Genomic DNA, 16,001 nt, shown 5'->3' with positions numbered 1-16,001 from the left:
AAACCAGCTTGAACATCTGGAAGTTCACGGTCCATGTATTACTGAAGCCTGGCTTGGAGAATTTTGAGCATGACTTTGCTAGCATGTGAGTTGAGTGCAATTGTGCGGTAGTTTGAGCATTCTTTGGCATTGCCTTTCTTTGGGATTCGAATGAAAACGGACCTTTTCCAGTCCTGTGGCCACTGCTGAGTTTTCCAAATTTGCTGGCATATTGAGTGCAGCACTTTCACAGCATCATCTTTCAGGATTTGAAATAGCTCAACTGGAATTCTATCACCTCCATTAGCTTTGTTCGGAGTGATGCTTCCTAAGGCCCACTTGACTTCACATTCCAGGATGTCTGGCTCTAGGTGAGTGATCACACCATTGTGATTATCTTGGTCATGAAGATCTGTTTTGTACAGTTCTTCTGTGTATTCTTGCCACCTCTTCTTAATATCTTCTGCTTCTGTTAGGTCCATACCATTTCTGTCCTTTATCGAGCCCATCTTTGCATGAAATGTTCCCTTGGTATCTCTTAATTTTCTTGAAGAGATCTCTAGTCTTTCCTATTCTGTTGTTTTCCTCTATTTCTTTGCACTGATCACTGAGGAAGGCTTTCTTATCTCTCCTTGCTATTCTTTGGAACTCTGTATTCAAATGCTTATATCTTTCCTTTTCTCCTTTGCTTTTTGCTTCTCTTCTTTTCACAGCTATTTGTAAGGCCTCTCCAGATAGCCATTTTGCTTTTTTGCATTTCTTTTCCATGGGGATGGTCTTGATCTCTGTCTCCTGTACAATGTCACGAACCTCCGTCCAAGGTTCATCAGGCACTCTATCTATCAGATCTAGTCCCTTAAGTCTATTTCTCACTTCCACTGTATACTCATAAGAGATTTGATTTAGGTCATATCTGAATGGTCCAGTGGTTTTCCCCACTTTTTTCAATTTAAGTCTGAATTCGGCAATAAGTTCATGATCTGAGGCACAGTCAGCTCCCGGTCTTGTTTTTGCTGACTGTATTGATCTTCTCCATCTTTGGCTGCAGAGAAAATAATCAATCTGATTTCGGTGTTGACCATCTGGTGATGTCCATGTGTAGAGTAGTGCAAATACTTGGACATATAATCTAAAAGGAAAGAATGCTATAGTCTGAGAACAAGATATGTGCATGTATGTTTGGAGCTGGTGCAATTTTATAACAAGGTTTAGGTGGGACCAAGAAAGTAAGTGACTTAGAAACAGACAATATGGCAAAGTTCACATCCTAAGTCCCCAAGAAAACTTTGAAAATTTTATCATTCATCAGTATTTTTCAAATTGTAGATTATGATCCATTAGTGGGTAACTATATCAACTTATGAATTGTAAGCCACATTTTTAAAAAAAGTAAATAGAATAAGGCACAGGAGGTAAGGCTAAGTATTCCAGATGTATATTAGGGAAGTATGAACAATTATCCTTTTATGTTTATCTGATTTTTCTTGATGAGTCAAAATCTTCCTTCATAGATCAAATCTCTTTGTCAGCATTGCTTGCCTTTACCTTTCATCATGCTTTAGTTTGATTAACTGAACACATTTAGATATTTTTGCCTAAATGGACTTTTAGGTATTTATAACATAATGGCACCCCACTCCAGTAAACTCTTGCCTGGAAAATCCCATGGACGGAGGAGCCTGGTGGGCTGCAGTCCATGGGGTCGCGAAGAGTCAGACACAACTGAGCGCCTTCATTTTCACTTTCCACTTTCATGCATTGGAGAAGGAAATGGCAACCCACTCCAGTGTTCTTGCCTGGAGAATCCCAGGGACGGGCGAGCCTGGTGGGCTTCCGTCTATGGGCTCGCACAGAGTTGAACACGACTGAAGTGACTTAGCAGCAGCAGCAGCAACATTTACTTGGTCCCTCAGCTATTTTAAAATTTATGTTTTAAAAAATCTGAAAATCTTGATTGCAATCATTTCCTAAAGTTCACCCCAAAAGAATATCTTTTTTTTATAGTTATTAAACTATCTGGATCTTGGTTCACTAAAGGTAAGAATGTGAAAACTTCACAGAATAAGGCAAGAACCATTAGTCTCATTTATGTGTCACCTGCAATACATTTTTAGACACAGTTAATGCAATTTTTTACTTTTTGTCAGACAGAATGAAAATATTTTCAGTGAAGTAGGGAAGAAGATTAGCTGACTAATACCTAGATATAAAACATCAAGCTAGACACCTCACCCACATCATCTATTCCAACATGTCAAAAAGCTGTAACACTTAGCATGAATAAGTTCTTATGGTTTTGATTCTGAAATGAAAGTGATTATTTCTGAAAAATCAGAATTGTAAATATATTTTAAAACATAGTCACATCAGAGAAAATTTGATCAACTCAAATAAAAGCTTATCATTAAAGCCTGTCATCTTTCAGAGAACTACCAAGAGCAACTAATACGATAATAACACAGCAAACCAACTCATTTCATTGCTTCCTCATACAATATGTGAAAGAGCCCAACACAGAGGCTTTAGAATTGTAAAGTTTGGCAAATGTATTATATAGCAAATAACAGAGGAAGGCAATCAAGGCAATCTGGGGAACTGCGGTTTCAGATGTTGAGAACATTGCTGAAGAAGAGTGTGGTTAGAAAATTTTTAACTTTTGCAGTGTGTGTCATTTTGGGGGACTGGCTCTTTTAAAATCAAACTGATCCTAAGGCCCTTCAGATCCAGTCAAAGAACACTCTTTCACTATTTTAAAAATTAATTAATTAATTTGAGTGTGTCAGGTCTTGGTTTCAGCTTGCGGGATCTTTCACCATGGTGTGTGAACTCTTCAGTTACGGTGCATGGGCTTAGTTGCTCCATAGCCTGTGGGCTCTTAGTTTTCCAACCAGGGACTGAATCTGTGTCCCTTGCACTGCAAGGTGGATTCTTAACCACTGGACCACCAGGGAAGTCCTCTCTTTTGCTATCTACTTATATTAACAGACATTTCTGAAGTGCTTCAATTCACATCCTGCAAACAAAGCAAATATGTTTTCATACATTTCAATTTGTTACTTTCTTATTCTGAGATCAAAGTACAAACTTTATATATTCATAGATAAAAATAAAATCCTTTCTATTTATTTCTAAATCATATACAAGATATATGCATAATCACTTTTTGAACAATGTTGAAATATCATTAATTAGGGGTCTGGTTAATTTTTAAGCTTAATCACATATGTAATTCCAGTTCATGGGAATTCCCTACAGGTCCAGGGAAACTTCATGCTCTCACTGTTAAGGGCAAAGTTGAGGGCCTGGTTTCAATACCTGGTCAGGGAACTAGGATCTGCAGATCATGTGGATTGGCAAAAAAAAGAAAAAGGAAAAAGTTTCACTTCATTGTGAATGCATATTTGGATTTCTGTCTATACTGACTCTTTCAGCATTACACATTGTGAAGCAGAAATCCAGCTCTATTAAGTTTCATAAACTGAACTCTGTAAACAAAGCACGGGGTCTTGCTTTAAATAGCTCAGTTGGTAAAGAATCCGCCTGCAATTCAGAAGACCCCGGTTCCGTTCCTGGGTTGAGAAGATAGATCCACTGGAGAAGGGATAGGCTACCCACTCCAGTATTCTTGGGCTTCCCTTGTGGTTCAGCTAGTAAAGAATCTGTCTGCAATGCGGGAGACTTGGGTTTGATCCATGGATTGGGAAGATCCCCTGGAGAAGGGAAAGGCTACCCACTTTCACTTCCTTTTTTTTTTTTTTAAGATGATAATATTTTTAAAAATTTATTTATTTTAATTGGAGGCTAATTACTTTACAATATTGTAGTGGGTTTTGCCATAGATTGACATGAATCCGCCATGGGTGTACATGTGTTCCCCATCCTGAACTCCCCTCCCACCTCCTTCCCCATCCCATCCCTCAGGGTCATCCCAGTGCACCAGCCCCGAGCACCTTTTCTCATGCACTGAACCTGGACTGGCGATCTGTTTCACATGTGATGATATACATGTTTCAGTGCTATTGTCTCTCACTTTCACTTTCTTCAGACACACAAAAATAAAACATAGATTCACAGTGTTCCCTGTTGCTCATATTGGCTAGTATCATCTTCATCCTCAGACTATTTATCTGAGTAGGTCAATGTTAACTCCTCAATTTGATTTCAGAAATAACCACCACAGCCCCAAACATGCTTGGTATAAGTTTGTGAACTATAAAAATACAACTGTATTTACTGACCTTCAACAGTTCAGTACTTATCAATGTTTATACTATTTTATTTTAATCAGCCTTTCCCCAAATTGGTCTTTTAAAAAGCTATACAGAATATGTGGGAGCAGTATAAAAAGTTTGTCTTCCCGCCCTCAATTCATATGCTGAAATTCTAATGCCCAAAGTAATGGTATTTGGAGGTGGAAACTTTGGGAGGTAATTAAGTGATGAGGATGGATCCCTTGTGAATAAGATTAGTACCCTTATGAAAAAGAAATCCCAGCAAACTCCCTTGCCCTTTCCACCAGGTGAGGACACAAGGAAAATACAGTTATCTATACACCAGACAGCATGCCCTCACTAGACACTGAATCTGCCCACGCTTTGATCTTGAATTTCCCAGCCTCCAGAAATGTAAGAAACAAATTTTTGTTGCTTATAAGCCTTCCAGTCTACAGTAATTTGTTAAAGCAGCCCAAATAGACTAAGATAATCACCATGTGTGCATGCTCAGTAGCTCAGTCGTGTCTGACTCTTTGTGACCCTATGGATTATAGCCCACCAGGCTCCTCTGTCCATGGGATTTTTAGGCAAGAATACAGAAGTGGGTCACCATTTCCTTCTGCAGGGTATCTTCCCAACCCAGGGATCAAACCCGCATCTCCTGTGTCTCCTGTATTGGTAGGCAGATTCTTTACCATTGAGCCACCTGAGAAGCAAGACAATCATTACAGGAACTACTCAAATCACTATCATAATCAGTGGAGCACAGAGAAGCAAAACGTCTGTTCCGAGTATGCTCATTTCTTATGCTCTAGATGAGCAATGATTTCCTTAGATTTCATCACAGGACCAAGTTACAGAAGAATCCAGAGCATTCCTTTCACCTAAAGTGCTTGCAGGAATTTTTTTAAAAGATGAAGAATAATTAGGGATCACTACTGACTTTGAAGCCTGGACACAAACAGTTGCACACAAGCAAGACCTAAAATTTCTGCCAAGTTATCCTTTAATTGCTATTCACTCAGTATTCTGGCCTGGAGGATTCCAAGGACTATACAGTCCATGCGGTTGCAAAGAGTCAGACACAACGGAGCAACTTTCACTTTCATTTGTTGGAGGCAGGTTTTAGCAGAAATATGAGGCGTTAGAAAGCTTGGTTCTAGTTCTACCTGGGTAACTTGAGAAAACATGCTTAAATTCTCTGGATTTTAGTTCCTCAATAGAAAAATTAAGAAACTGAAATAAAATGACTGTGAAGTCTCTTCCAGGTTTAAAATTCTAATTCTATAATTCTGTTCCAATAAGGTTTTGAATTTCAGAGATAAAACAAAGGCAATATAAAGGTATAAATTAACACACTTCAGATCCAAACAAATGTTTTTACATACATACTCCAAGCAGAATGGAAATAAGTTCTATATATTCCTTTTGTAAGCAATATGGGGATACTCTCCTTTATGTACCAAGTGTCTTGTTAAAAGCTGAATGTATATTTATTTTGATGAATGCAATCAGTGCTTGCAGTGAATCTACCAGTTAAGGGAAGAATCCCTCAGATTTTACATACTGTCTTCTTAAAGAGACATGCTTATCCCATAAACATATGAAATAATATTGTTACCAACTGGTTATGAAGTTTTATATTTCACTGCATTGGGTCTTCGTTGTTGCACAAGGGCTTTCTCTAGCTGCAGTGTGCCAGCTTCTTACTGCGTGGCTTCTCTTGCTGCAGAGCACGGGCTCTAGGGTGTGCAGGCTTCAGTAGTTACCGCGCACAAGCTCAGAAGTTGGCTAGCTTTATATTTAAAACAAAAGAGTACTTTTCCTACCAAAATGTTTATTTACAAGAGCTTATTATTCTTTCTCCACTTTATAGGCTGACATGAATCCAGTCAAATTTTTCCACTAGAGAAAAGGAAAGGAGTCAGATTGGAACTGAATATGAAAGCTGGCTCTCTTTCAGCACTGTATATTGCCATCTTGGTATAAAGCATGAACCAATAGCCAAATAAGATTATTCTAGCATAAAATATTTAATTTTCATTTATTTTCAAATGTTTGGGTGGATAAGTTTTGTTAGATGGACAGGGTAGTATTTTAGTTGGATCTTTTCCCTGAGTTGTCTTGTTAGTATCTTCTACTTGCATAATAAGACAATACACATTTTAAGACTGCACTCTGAATTCTTGCTATAAACCAAGTCAGGAAGCATTTTCCTCACAATGCCAAACCTACACAAATCACCAAAGACATTATTAGATAAATTAGAGGTTTAAAAGTACATCCTTCCTGACACTGACAACGTGGGCGTCGGCAAAGCACCCACAGCTGTGTTTCAGCAGTCTTGGCAGAGCATTCCTAAGGTAATGAAAATTCTGGAAGGTGGCAGTTTCCATCAGTTAACTCTAGGAGAGACTTGTCTAGAGCAGCCTCATCTCAGCCCACATATCATGATGCCGTCTACTCAGCAGGCCCTGGCTAGCGCGATAACATGCTAGTGTTAAATTTCTGATCATTCCCCTCTCCCAGGTTAATCCTATACATTCTAAATCTAGAATAACACATTAAATTAAAATAAAGAAGGCAAATTCTCTACCAGACTTGGTATTCTTTTTCTTAGTGGCCCAAATGGAGTTAAAATCAGGATTGAATTTTTTCCTCTTTAAGCTATTTTCTTTCTTTCTATAACAACCTCTAGGAATACCACCTGGAGTCAGCTGATTATAATGCCCACACATCACAGATTCTCTTAGTGAGCTTTTCTGAATATAAATAATGATAAGTACCAAATGACTAGCTCCTGAGGTTCTGGGTTTGAGGTTCTTACAACAGAAATTTAATTCCTTACTGCTGCTCTTAGTATAATTCTAACAATCATTCATTCACTCTGAACAAGCTGATATTCAAGCAAAGCCAAGAGCACCCTAAGTTTTCTGTGAATAGCAATCTAGGTGTTACACAATCACCACAGATCAAACTAGCATCAGTGTCATAAGACCACAAAAAGAAGACAGCTTAGCAGTAACTCTTTTCTGTCACGACTCGTCCATGGCTAAAAGGAATTAAACTGTACAAGTTACTGAAACTTGTCCACATCACCAGTGTACCTTCTAGAGGCCAACTCCTACAGTCGAGTCTCAGGTCTGACACACTTAGAAGCATCTGACTGCTGATTATTCCCTCTGCTTTGATACACTTCCTTTTCTAGGTTTCCAGAACATCACACTCTCCTACATGTTACTCACAGGATTCTGTCTTCTCAATCTCATTTGATGGTTCTTTCTCTTCTTCCTGCATTTGGAATTCCTTTTGCCATGTTGTAAGTCTTCTTCTTTTTGCAAAGACTTTATCAATTTTTAGTATACCATATACGTTTGTTATTTATTATGTTTATCATTTATTATAGACTTTATTCTTCCCACTAGACTGCAAATTTTAATTAATTTTTGTTGGAGTTTAACTGCTTCACAATGTTGTGTTAGTTTCCACTATACAGCAAAGTGAATCAGCCACATGTATACATATATCCACTCTTTTTTGGATTTCCTCCCCATTTAGATCACCACAGAGCACTGAGCAGACCACAGATGTTTTGGTCTACTTTTTGTCATTGATATCTAATGCCCACATCTGTGCCTGGCACACAGTGATCAACAAGTATTTGCTGAATAAACACTGGATAAATAAGCTTCTGTCTTCCTGATTTATATATGTTTAAGCCATTCCCTAACTTTTCACAATGAATGTTCCAAGAAAGGAGAAAATCAATACATTTTACAAGAGTATTCCACAAAACATGATGTTGAATTCTTACATATAGACTATGAAGCTTGGGCTAGTATTAGTAAACAGGTGATAACTATTGACAAACAGGAACTATGGTCATTTTACACTTTAGATGTAAAATCAAACAACTGGTTTATGCTGACACTTCATTTATAGGTGTCTTTAGCCCCCTTTCACTAAAAGATAATATATTCAAAAATTTAAAACATGTATGGCTTTTTAATAGGACCTAAAATTGACCCAGTATTTTTATTTTCTAAGTTTGTCACCCTCAGACTGGCTTGCTGAGTTTTTAACATAATTTTATTTATTTATTTATGGCTGTGCTGTGTCTTAGTTGCAGGATAGGCTTTTCTCTAGTGTGGCAAGCAGGGGCTTCTCATTGCATGGCTTCTCTTGTTGTCAAGCATGGGCTCTAGGGCACTTGGCTTCAGTAGTTGCAGCTCCTGGGCTCTAGAGCACAAGTTCAATAGCTGTGGTGCACATGCTTAGTTGCTCCGCAGCATTTGGGATCTTCCTGGATAAGGGATTGAATCCGAGTCTCCTGCCTTGGCAGATGAATTCTTTACCACTGAGCCACCAAGAAAGAGGTGCTTCCAAACCCCTCAAGCTATGCAGACAGCCAAGGAGGACCCCAGGCTCACCAAACAGGAGGTCAGCAGCAGCCCCATGCACCTCCTGGGTTGAACAGGCAACCTGCCCTCCCAGTGGGCCTGGCCCACAGCCACTGCACAAGGCACAGCCTCACACCAACCGGGCTAGAGGCCAGCCCTTCCTACCAGTGCCCCACAGCAGTCAGCTCATCCCAGCATAAGGGCCCATTCAGCCCACACAGGGAGCGCAGCTAGAGCATATAACTCTAGTGGCCAGAGGAGAGTGTGCTGTGGGGTCTCCTAAAAGGTGCCATTTTTCTGAGATCAGGAAACATCATCGACCAATCCAACACAAAGAAATAAACAGATATTTGGGCAATATGAGGAGACAGAGGAATATGTTTTAAACAATGGAATAAGACAAAAACCTCAGAAAAAGATTTAAATGTGGAGATAAGCAATCTATCCAATACAGAGTTCAAGGGAATGACCATAAGGATATGCACCAAACGTGGAAGAATGAAAACAGTGAGAATTTCAACAGTTAGAAGCGCTAAACAGAGCTAAAGAACACAGTAACTGAAATTTTTAAATACACCGTAAGTAATCAATGGTAGATTAGATTATACAGAGGAATGGATCAGCAATCTGGAAAACAGATTATAGAAATCACCCAGACTGAATAGAAAAAAGAAAAAGTAATTTTAAAAAGGCAGGATAGTCTAAGAGACCTCTGATAAAACATTAAGCATATCTAACATTCATATTACAAAGGTCCCAGAAGGAAAGGAAAGAGGGGCAGAGAAATTATTTGGAGAAATAAGAGCTGAAAACTTCTCTAACCTGGGACAGGAAAAAGATATCCAGGTCCAAACAAGATGAACCCAAAGAGATTTATAAATAAGACACATTATAATGAAAATGGCAAAAATTAAAGAGAAAAGCAACTAGTGAGGTATAAGGAATTCCCATAAGACTATCAGTTGACTTTTTAGCAAACACTTTGCAGGCCAGAAGGCAATGACATGATATATTCAAAGTGATAAAAGAGAAAATATAACAACCAAAAATACTCTACACCTGACAAGGTTATCATTCAGACTTGAAGCAGAGATAAAAAGTTTTACAAACAAAAGCTAAAAGAGTTTAGCACCATTAAACCAGCTTTAAAAGAAATGTTAAAGAGACTTCTGTAAGCAGGAAAGAAAAGGTCACAACTAGATATATCAAAATTATGAAGAGAAAAATCCCACTGGTAAAGGCAAATATACAGTAAAGGTAGCGGATCAACCACTTACATAGCTAGTAGGAAGGTTAAAAGACAGAACTATAAAACCAGCTAAATCTACAAGTAGCTAAGGGATATACAAAACAATAAGATGTGAAATATGACATTAAAAGCATTAAATGTGGTGAGGGGAGTAAAAATCATTCATAAATATGAATGATTATTTTAAAGTGATGATCTCAAGTTCAGATGCAGTCTAACCACCCTACATTTTTACTCCCCTCATCACATTCAAAAAATGAGTGATTATTTTAAATTGATATATATATGTAAGTATACATATATATATGATTGATTATTTTAAGTTGATGATCTTTATAAACACAGACATACACTGTTATATATGAACTTCATAGTAACCACAAACCAAAAACCTACAAAAGACACATACACAAAAAAGAAAAAGGAATCCAAACAAAACACTAAAGATAGTCATCAAATCATAGAAGAGAGCAAAGAAGAAAGGAACAAAGAACTACAAAAACAAGAAAACAGTCAATGAAATGGCAATAAGTACATACCTATGAAGAATTATTTTAAGTATAAATAGACTACATGCTCCAGTCAAAAGACACAGGGTGGCTGAATGGATAACAAAACAAGACTCATATATATATGCTGCCTACAAGAGACTCATTTCTAGTCTAGAGACACACAAAGACAGGTCTCAGGCTGGATGCCCAGGCGGCAGGCAGCTGGGTGCTGCCATCTTGCCACACCGTGGGAGCCATATGCCTGTCTCCCGTGTCCTGCAGTCATGTAACCTTGTACCCTCCCCCCAGGGCAGTCCTGCCCTGGTATGGGATCAGTGAGGAAGGGCCAGAGTCTGATGCCCAAGATGGTGATCTGTTATGTGGCTGTGAGTTATTCCAAGGGCAGAGTAAGGACTCAAAATGTCTGCTCCAGTTATTAAAAACTATTCAGAAGTATATCTGGACCCCCCACAAATAGTCTTTCCCCAGCGGTGAACAATTCACCAAAGAAAGCTTCTCCACAAGGCTGGGGGGTCAGCACGGACTACTCGAGCTTACAGTCATGCCTTCCATCTCCCGCCTCACTGAGAAGAGGGAGGCTGGTCAGCCACAGCTGCACCAGGAGAAAGGCCACCAGAAAGGCTTCAGGGGTTGCGGGCACATGTGAGTAAAGCAGACAGGAAAGGAGCTGCACGGTCATCAACAACCTCAAGGGAAAACCCAGTGGCCAAGCCAGAGTCCTGCAAGGTGAACTGGGAGGCCTTGTAGGGTAAACTGTACCCAGGGCCAGCCCAGAGCCACCAGTCAGAAACTGGAAGTACTCCAGAAGGCAGTCTGGCCATCAAAGCGTTAGTGCCATCAAAGCGTTAGTCAGTGAGGGAGACGCAAACACGTCTGCTGTAGATGCTGGCGATGAGAACACCACGTCCCCTGACAGGCCTGGCAGATAAGAGTGGCATTTCCACGGATGATTTTACACCCCCCAGGATCTGGGGTATGCAGATTTATTGGCTCACTTCTTTCTTATAGTTTCTCCTCTAAGCGCACTGGAAAGAGGCTGTCTGTCCCCTGAGAGCCTGTTAACTGAAAGAGGCTGGAGAGAGAATGTGGAGCCTGGCTGAAGCACAGTTAGCCTGGGGGTCCGACAAGGGCTGGGCACAGACCCCGTAAGTTTATCACTCCCGGCAAAGCCTCAGAAGCCCTCCCAGCGGGCCTCTACCTCTCCAACAGATGTCTCCCTGAAGCCAGGCGTGGAAGCTGCACTAAGTGAACACAGTGACATCAGTCCCATGTTTATCAAGGAGGTGATCCTGTCAGCATTCAGTTTGCTGTACTCCTGCGTCTCATCCTGGCAGAACAGAAACAAAGGGTACTGCCTGTGGGAGCAGGCAGAGAAGAACAGCAAGCTAAAAACCCTGTGACACAACAGCTACTCGGACAGCCAGGTGTGCAAGCTGCAGGAGAATCTGGACCAGTTGAAGACAGTAAGCTTCTCCTCCCTGAGCAGGCTGCTGTCCTTTTAATCCTCACCCTGTGGTCAGTATCAGTGCCATGAGGCTCCCACACTGCCTGGTTATTATGAGGCGGGGTTCCTGCTACGCACTGATGGCCTCTGAGCATTTCTGGGTGTTGCACACTCCCTGCTATCTCTGCACAGGCTATGACAGTAGCTGTACCTTGCAGAAGAGGCGCCCAGGTTGGTGAGCTTACCTCACTCTCTCCAGGGCACTCAAGAGGTATCTGTAGGAATGGGGCTTTAGCCAGTGAGACAGAAGACATTTTATGTCAGCTGGGAAAGCAGAACTATTCAACAGGGGAAATCCCTTTGTATTACATATCTCACATAAAATCCTAATGAATTAGCATCTAAATGTAAAATACAATAGATACAGTAAACTATCAGAAAAATTATGGAAGACTAAAAATCATGGGAAGATTTTTCATTCATGTTCTAATGAATATCCTTGAAGTTAAATTCATTTTGTACATTAATAATAATTTCTTTAAAATAAATAAAACCACACACAAAGAATGTAGGCGAGGGGATAAAAAAAGTTATTCCAAGTGAATAAAAACAAAAAGAAAGCTGGAATAGCAAAATCAATATTAAAAAAGTAGACTTTAAAACAAAGGTGTCACCAAGACAAAGAACATTACATAATGATAAGGTGAGCAACCCAACAAGACAATATAGCAACTGTAAATATATATGCATCCAACATAGAAGCACCTAAATACATAAAGCAAATATTAACAAAATATAGGGAGAAACTGAGAACAATATAATAATAGTATAGAACTTTAATACCCCACTTATATCAATGGACAGATCATCCAGACAGAAAATCAACAAAGAAACACTGACCTTAAATGACACATCAGATCTAATATACCTATTAGGAGTTAGTAGATATACACAGGACAAAAAGGTCAGAATACCTATTATTTTCAAAGGTACATGAAGTATTCTCCAGAACAGACCACATTGTAGGCCACAAAATGTCTCAATAAATTTAAGAAAAGTGAAATCATATCAAGTTTCTTTTATGACCATCCTAGGAGACTAGAAATCAACTAAGGAAAAAAACTGCAAGAAAAACAAGTATGGAGAATCTAAACAACATGCTACTAACTAACCTGGAAACAAAAGAAAATGGACACACAACGATTCAAAATCTGTGGGATGCAGCAAAAGCAGTTCTAAGAAGGAAGTCTAGTGATACAAGCCTACCTCAGGAAATAAAAAAAAATCTCAAAAAAAGCAGTCTAAACTTACATCTAAAGAAACTACAAGAAGAACAAAGAAAAATCAAAGTTAGTAACGTAAAGAAATAATAAAGATCAGCGCACGCTTCCCTGGTGGCTCAGCAGTAAAGAATCCCCCTGCCAATGCAGAAGACATGGAACTGACCTCCTGGTCCGGGAAGATCCCACATGCCATGAAGCAACTAAGCCCATGTACCACAACTACTGAGTCTGTGTTTTAGAGCCTGGGAGTCACAACTGCCAAGCCCATGTGCTGCAACTATGGAAGCCCTCACACCTAAAGCCCATGCCCTACAACAAGAGAAGCCACAGCAAAGAGAAGACTGTACAACTAGACAGTAGACTCTACTCATGACAATTAAGAGAAAAGCCTATGCAGCAACAAAGACCCAGCACAGCCATAAGAAAAAAGATCAGAGCAGTAGTAAATAGAGACTAAGAAAAGATTGATGAAACGAAGAGCTGGTTCTTTAAAAAGATAAACAAAACTGATAAACCTTAAGCCAGACTCACATCAAAAATAATAAAATACCTGAGACTACATCTGACCAAGGAGGAGAAAGCCTTGTACTCTGAGAACTATAAGAAGTTGATAAAAGAAATGGAAGACACCACCAACCAATAGAAAGATACACTGTGCTCACAGATTGGAAGGATTAATATTGCTGAAATGACCATAACACCCAAGGCAATCTATAGATAGATTCAGTGATAACCCTATGAAATTATTAAGGGCATTCTTCACTGAACTAGAACAAAGAATCCTAGTATTTGTATGAAAACACAAAAGATCCTGAATAGTCAAAGCAACCTTAAGAAAGCGGAAGAGAACTAGAGGCATCTCGCATCCTGATTTCAAACTGTACTACAAAGCTGCTGCTGCTGCTGCTAAGTCACTTCAGTCGTGTCCGACTCTGTGTGACCCCACAGATGGAAGCCCACCAGGCTCCCCCGTCCCTGGGATTCTCCAGGCAAGAACACTGGAGTGGGTTGCCATTTCCTTCTCCAATGTGTGAAAGTGAAAAGTGAAAGTGAAGTCGCTCAGTCGTGTCCGACCCTTAGCGACCCCATGGACTGCAGCCTACCAGGCTCCTCCACCCATGGGATTTTCTAGGCAAGAGTACTGGAGTGGCTTGCCATTGCCTTTTCCAACTACAAAGCTACAGTAATCAAAACAGTTTGGTACTGACATAAACAGACACATAGATCAACAGAACAGAATAAAGAGCCCAGAAATAAACCTATACTTATATAATCAGTTAATCTATGACAAAAAAGGCAAGAATATACAATGGGGAAAAAGCAGCCTGTTCAACAAATGATGCTGGGAAAATTGGACAGCTACATGAAAAAGAATCAAATCAGACAACTTCCTCAAACATATACAAACTCAAAATGGATTAAAGACATAAATGTAAGATCTGAAACCAAAAATCTCCTAGAAGAAAACAGAGACAGTACGCTCTTTGATGTTGGTCGTATCAACAATAGATTTATGGATATGTCTTCAGGCAAGGGAAGCAAAAACAAAAATAAACAAATGGGATATCAAACTAAAACGTTTTTGTACAGTGAAGGGTGCAAAATGAAAAGGCAGCCTTCTGAATGGGAAAAGATATTTACTAATGATATATTCAGTAAAGGGTTAATATCCAAAATATAGTTAAGTCCCCTACATACAAACAAGTTCTTTCTGAGAGGATGTTTGTAAGTCAAATTTGTTCCTAAATCCAACCAAGCTATCCAACCAACACAATTTACTATATATAGCAATTTACTATAATAGGCTTCTGGAGAAGGAAATGGCAACCCACTCCAGTATTCTTGCCTGGAGAATCCTGTGGACAGAGGAGCCTAGTGGGCTGCTGTCCATAGGGTTGTATAGAGTCGGACATGACTGATGCGACTTAGCATGCATGCATGCATTGGAGAAGGAAATGGTAACCCACTCCAGTATTCTTGCCTGGAGAATCCCAGGGACAGAGGAGCCTGGTGGGCTGCTGTCTATGGGGTCGCACAGAGTCGGACACGACTGAAGTGACTTAGCAGCATAATAGGCTTATAACATTTTTTACACAAATAATACATAGCAATAAGCACACAAAATAAACATTTTTAATCTTATAGTACAGTATCTCAAAAAGTACAGTAGTACAGTACAACAACCAGCATACAGGGGCTGGCATCAAGTGGACAGGAAAGAAGAGTTACTGACTGGAGGAGGGAGAGGAGGTGGGAGACGGTAGAGCTGAAGGACTGTCAACACAGAGGACATAGAGGGCAAGCTGCAAGTTCACTCACGCCTGATGCTGATGGCACAGGTTCTGGTTCCTTGCTGGATCAACCTTATCCACCCTCCTGAAAAAATGGTCCAGTAATGTCTAGATAGAAGCTCTTTTTTTCTTGTCACAGATGACACAGTAGCACTGGATTGCATTCTGAATGGCTGCTATTTTGTGTACCATCCTACGTTCGGGTCCTGTGCCTCAAAAATTAACAGTGCCTCCTCATATAAAGAAAAACCCCTTGTCATTTCCTGCGTTGTGAAATCTCTTCAGTTTTTCAGCTACTTCTTCTTCTTGTCTCTCTTCATCCTTTCTCTGGGCCTCCAATTCAATCAGGTCTTCATTAGTAAGCTCCTTAGGATGCGCAGCAAGGAGTTCAATGAGTCTTTGAAGATACAACTTTTGCAGATTTAGCTCCAGCTTCTCACTGAGGATCACTAAGTAGCTGATAACCATGTTCCAGTCTTTGAACGTTCACAACCTGAAGGTCTGCATGAAGGGGACTTACTGTACACAAAGCACCCAAACAACTCAACATCAAAGAAAACCAAACCATATGACTAGACAATGGGCAAAGGGCCTGAATCCACATTTTCCCAAAAAAGACTGATTTGATA

The 16,001-nt window shown here is 39.8% G+C and overlaps 1 pseudogene; it reads left to right on the top strand.

Annotated features, from left to right (window-relative positions):
• The first annotated feature begins 4,377 nt into the window (after positions 1 to 4,377).
• LOC148774639 (peroxynitrite isomerase THAP4-like) lies at positions 4,378 to 11,856 on the top strand (annotated as a pseudogene).
• Positions 11,857 to 16,001: the final 4,145 nt, after the last annotated feature.

Source organism: Moschus berezovskii, chromosome 20, assembly GCF_049115385.1.
Source record: "Moschus berezovskii isolate FMDL1 chromosome 20, NW_MosBer_1.0, whole genome shotgun sequence".
Classification (NCBI taxonomy): domain Eukaryota; kingdom Metazoa; phylum Chordata; class Mammalia; order Artiodactyla; family Moschidae; genus Moschus; species Moschus berezovskii.
Note: the sequence above shows the minus strand (reverse complement) of the source record. Positions and strands in the feature narration are given on the sequence as shown.